Below are 6,000 nucleotides of genomic sequence, written 5' to 3'. Positions count from 1 at the left end.
AGAGAGAGAGAGAGAGAGAGAGAGAGAGAGAGAGGGAGAGGAGGAAGAATAAGAGGAAGAATAAGAGGAAGAATAAGAGGAAGAAGAAGAAGAAGAAGAAGAAGAAGAAGAAGAAGAAGAAGAAGAAGAAGAAGAAGAAGAAGAAGAAGAAGAAGAAGAAGAAGAAGAAGAGGAAGAGGAAGAGGAAGAGGAAGAGGAAGAGGAAGAGGAAGAGGAAGAGGAAGAAGAAGAAGAAGAAGAAGAAGAAGAAGAAGAAGAAGAAGAAGAAGGAATTGAAAGAGAAAGAAAAATAAACTTCCATTCTTCCCCATTCCCTCTCTTCCTCAGCTGTTGTTTAGGCAGTCATGTTAGTGAGATTCTATAAGTGTAATTTCTGCTGTTACTTTGGAACACCATCTCATAGTTTACTTTAGTCTCTTACAATCTTCTTTCCCCTCTTCTGTAATGTTTCTCAGCCTTGAATCAAGTGACGTTTTATAGATAGATGCATTGAGACTGCACCTGAAATTTCTATCCTGCATTTTGAAAGGCTGGGATTTTTACTGTGATCTTTGTTGCAGAGACTGTAATTAATTCTGTATATAAGGACACATGACTTTGATTGATGTTAGGTATGGTACTGGCTTAAGTAAGTAAGGGACTGTATATACTCCCCCATAGTCACAGCTGCAATAGCCTTATTTATGTGGCTAAATTACCAGTACCATCCATGTTCATTGAACAGGACTTAAGCAAAATTAGAGAGCTGTTGGCTATAGGCAAGCTATTTCTGCCACTGCACTGCCCTTATGTTTATCCTGTCATGTTGATCATTGTGTTTTACAGGCATGATGTGAACAATCACTTGAAACTGACAAGACTGGTGATTGTAATTACATGCTATACTAGAAATTAGACATGTGCCTGGCACATCTTTCTCTTTAATAGTTACTTTCTGATACTCAGGAGAATGTAAAAGTTAAATTTAGTCTTAAACTAACAAAAGGAAATTAAACTTTTTCCTGCTATAGAGCGCTTTTTAATTGAAGCAAAATAAATATTTACTTGATGTTGGGGAAATATAATTTAATAGTATAATCCAAACACCTTTTAAGTGATTGAAAGTCACATGTAGTTGGTAGCTGTCATACTTTCTAAAATTGGCATCAGGATTATAACGATGAAATATTCTCTGCTTTATGCAAATACATAGGAATAATGAACAAAATTACGTACCAAGCTTCATGCTTTAGGTAAATAATTGCATTTATTCAATTGTATATAAGATTATATCATATTAGCTAGGTTTCAATTGCATTATAATCATGATTAAATTATTAATTAAATATTAAAATAAGCATACTTGGGTTACCAAGTATAAATGGAAAATAAAATATATTAGAATAACCATAAATATTTATTAAAAGCAAAATGATGAAAATATTGTTTACATAAAAGCAGCCTGGAGCTATATGTCACCTTAAAGTTTTATAGTGTGTTCCAGTGAGGTGTCCCAGCAGATAAAATTTCATGCCTTGAAAAACCAAGAACCTAAATTTGATACCTACACATATATGTTTTTTTTTTTTATTAACTTGAGTATTTCTTATATACATTTCGAGTGTTATTCCCTTTCCCGGTTTCCGGGCAAACATCCCCCTCCCCCCTCCCCTTCCTCATGGGTGTTCCCCTCCCAACCCTCCCCCCATTGCCGCCCTCCCCCCAGAGACTAGTTCACTGGGGGTTCAGTCTTAGCAGGACCCAGGGCTTCCCCTTCCACTGGTGCTCTTACTAGGATATTCATTGCTACCTATGGGGTCAGAGTCCAGGGTCAGTCCATGTATAGTCTTTAGGTAGTGGCTTAGTCCCTAGAAGCTCTGGTTGCTTGGCATTGTTGTACTTTTGGGGTCTCGAGCCCCTTCAAGCTCTTCCAGTTCTTTCTCTGATTCCTTCAATAGGGGACCTATTCTCAGTTCAGTGGTTTGCTGCTGGCATTCGCCTCTGTATTTGCTGTATTCTGGCTGTGTCTCTCAGGAGAGATCTACATCCGGCTCCTGTCAGTCTGCACTTCTTTGCTTCATCCATCTTGTCTAATTGGGTGGCTGTATATGTATGGGCCACATGTGGGGCAGGCTCTGAATGCGTGTTCCTTCAGTCTCTGTTTTAATCTTTGCCTCTCCCTTCCCTGCCAAGGGTATTCTTTTACCTCATTTAAAGAAGGAGTGAAGCATTCACATTTTGATCATCCGTTTTGAGTTTCGTTTGTTCGAGGGATCTAGGGTAATTCAAGCATTTGGGCTAATAGCCACTTATCAATGAGTGCATACCATGTGTGTCTTTCTGTGATTGGGTTAGCTCACTCAGGATGATATTTTCCAGTTCCAACCATTTGCCTACGAATTTCATAAACTCGTTGTTTTTGATAGCTGAGTAATATTCCATTGTGTAGATGTACCACATTTTCTGTATCCATTCCTCTGTTGAGGGGCATCTGGGTTCTTTCCAGTTTCTGGCTATTATAAATAAGGCTGCGATGAACATAGTGGAGCACGTGTCTCTTTTATATGTTGAGGCATCTTTTGGGTATACGCCCAAGAGAGGTATAGCTGGATCCTCAGGCAGTTCAATGTCCAATTTTCTGAGGAACCTCCAGACTGATTTCCAGAATGGTTTTACCAGTCTGCAATCCCACCAACAATGGAGGAGTGTTCCTCTTTCTCCACATCCTCGCCAGCATCTGCTGTCACCTGAGTTTTTGATCTTAGCCATTCTCACTGGTGTGAGGTGAAATCTCAGGGTTGTTTTGATTTGCATTTCCCTTATGACTAAAGATGTTGAACATTTCTTTAGGTGTTTCTCGGCCATTCGGCATTCCTCAGCTGTGAATTCTTTGTTTAGCTCTGAACCCCATTTTTTAATAGGGTTATTTGTTTCCCTGCGGTCTAACTTCTTGAGTTCTTTGTATATTTTGGACATAAGGCCTCTATCTGTTGTACGATTGGTAAAGATCTTTTCCCAATCTGTTGGTTGCCGTTTTGTCCTAACCACAGTGTCCTTTGCCTTACAGAAGCTTTGCAGTTTTATGAGATCCCATTTGTCGATTCTTGATCTTAGAGCATAAGCCATTGGTGTTTTGTTCAGGAACTTTTTTCCAGTGCCCATGTGTTCCAGATGCTTCCCTAGTTTTTCTTCTATTAGGTTGAGTGTGTCTGGTTTGATGTGGAGGTCCTTGATCCACTTGGACTTAAGCTTTGTACAGGGTGATAAGCATGGATCGATCTGCATTCTTCTACATGTTGCCCTCCAGTTGAACCAGCACCATTTGCTGAAAATGCGATCTTTTTTCCATTGGATGGTTTTGGCTCCTTTGTCAAAAATCAAGTGACCATAGGTGTGTGGGTTCATTTCTGGGTCTTCAATTCTATTCCATTGGTCTATCTGTCTGTCTCTGTACCAATGCCATGCAGTTTTTATCACTATTGCTCTGTAATACTGCTTGAGTTCAGGGATAGTGATTCCCCCTGAAGTCCTTTTATTGTTGAGGATAGCTTTAGCTATCAGAGGTTTTTTGTTATTCCAGATGAATTTGCAAATTGTTCTGTCTAACTCTTTGAAGAATTGGATTGGTATTTTGATGGGGATTGCATTGAATCTGTAGATTGCTTTTGGTAAAATGGCCATTTTTACTATATTAATCCTGCCAATCCATGAGCATGGGAGATCTTTCCATCTTCTGAGGTCTTCTTCAATTTCTTTCCTCAGTGTCTTGAAGTTCTTATTGTACAGATCTTTTACTTGCTTGGTTAAAGTCACACCGAGGTACTTTATATTATTTGGGTCTATTATGAAGGGTGTCGTTTCCCTAATTTCTTTCTCGGCTTGTTTCTCTTTTGTATAGAGGAAGGCAACTGATTTATTTGTGTTAATTTTATACCCAGCCACTTTGCTGAAGTTGTTTATCAGCTTTAGTAGTTCTCTGGTGGAACTTTTCGATCACTTAAATATACTATCATGTCATCTGCAAATAGTGATATTTTGACCTCTTCTTTTCCGATCTGTATCCCCTTGATCTCCTTTTGTTGTCTGATTGCTCTGGCTAGAACTTCAAGAACTATATTGAATAAGTAGGGAGAGAGTGTGCAGCCTTGTCTAGTCCCTGATTTTAGTGGGATTGCTTCAAGTTTCTCTCCATTTAGTTTAATGTTAGCAACTGGTTTGCTGTATATGGCTTTTACTATGTTTTGGTATGGGCCTTGAATTCCTATTCTTTCCAGGACTTTTATCATGAAGGGGTGTTGAATTTTGTCAAATGCTTTCTCAGCATCTAATGAAATGATCATGTGGTTCTGTTCTTTCAGTTTGTTTATATAATGGATCACGTTGATGGTTTTCCGTATATTAAACCATCCCTGCATGCCTGGGATGAAGCCTACTTGATCATGGTGGATGATTGTTTTGATGTGCTCTTGAATTCGGTTTGCCAGAATTTTATTGAGTATTTTTGCGTCGATATTCATAAGGGAAATTGGTCTGAAGTTCTCTTTCTTTGTTGTGTCTTTGTGTGGTTTAGGTATAAGAGTAATTGTGGCTTCGTAGAAGGAATTTGGTAGGGCTACATCTGTTTCAATTTTGTGGAATAGTTTGGATAATATTGGTATGAGGTCTTCTATGAAGGTTTGATAGAATTCTGCACTAAACCCGTCTGGACCTGGGCTCTTTTTGGTTGGGAGACCTTTAATGACTGCTTCTATTTCCTTAGGAGTTATGGGGTTGTTTAACTGGTTTATCTGTTCCTGATTTATCTTTGATACCTGGTGTCTGTCTAGGAAATTGTCCATTTCCTGAAGATTTTCAAATTTTGTTGAATATAGGTTTTTATAGTAAGATCTGATGATTTTTTGAATTTCCTCTGAATCTGTAGTTATGTCTCCCTTTTCATTTCTGATTTTGTTAATTTGGACGCACTCTCTGTGTCCTCTCGTTAGTCTGGCTAAGGGTTTATCTATCTTGTTGATTTTCTCAAAGAACCAACTTTTGGTTCTGTTGATTTTTTCTATGGTCCTTTTTGTTTCTACTTGGTTGATTTCAGCTCTGAGTTTGATTATTTCCTGCCTTCTACTCCTCCTGTGTGTATTTGCTTCTTTTTGTTCTAGAGCTTTTAGGTGTCTGTCAAGCTGCTGACATATGCTCTTTCCTGTTTCTTTCTGCAGGCACTCAGCGCTATGAGTTTTCCTCTTAGCACAGCTTTCATTGTGTCCCATAAGTTTGAGTATGTTGTATCTTCATTTTCATTAAATTCTAAAAAGTTTTTAATTTCTTTCTTTATTTCTTCCTTGACCAGGTTATCATTGAGTAGAGCATTGTTCAATTTCCACGTATATGTGGGCATTCTTCCCTTATTGTTATTGAAGACCAGTTTTAGGCCGTGGTGGTCCGATAGCACGCATGGGATTATTTCTATCTTTCTGTACCTGTTGAGGCCCGTTTTTTGACCAATTATATGGTCAATTTTGGAGAAAGTACCATGAGGAGCTGAGAAGAAGTTATATCCTTTTGCTTTAGGATAGAATGTTCTATAAATATCCGTTAAGTCCATTTGGCTCATGACTTCTCTTAGTCTGTCTACATCACTGTTTAATTTCTGTTTCCATGATCTGTCCATTGATGAGAGTGGGGTGTTGAAATCTCCCACTATTATTGTGTGAGGTGCAATGTGTGTTTTGAGCTTTAGTAAGGTTTCTTTTACGTATGTAGGTGCCCTTGTATTTGGGGCATAGATATTTAGGATTGAGAGTTCATCTTGGTGGATTTTTCCTTTGATGAATATGAAGTGTCCTTCCTTATCTTTTTTGATGACTTTTAGTTGGAAATTGATTTTATTTGATATTAGAATGGCTACTCCAGCTTGCTTCTTCTGACCATTTGCTTGGAAAGTTGTTTTCCAGCCTTTCACTTTGAGGTAGTGTCGGTCTTTGTCTCTGAGGTGTGTTTCCTGTAGGCAGCAGAATGCAGGGTCCTCGT

The sequence above is a fragment of the Rattus norvegicus genome, chromosome Y (genome assembly GCF_021556685.1).
Source record: "Rattus norvegicus strain SHRSP/BbbUtx chromosome Y, alternate assembly SHRSP_T2T, whole genome shotgun sequence".
Classification (NCBI taxonomy): Eukaryota; Metazoa; Chordata; class Mammalia; order Rodentia; family Muridae; genus Rattus; species Rattus norvegicus.
This window is presented reverse-complemented; position numbering follows the sequence as displayed.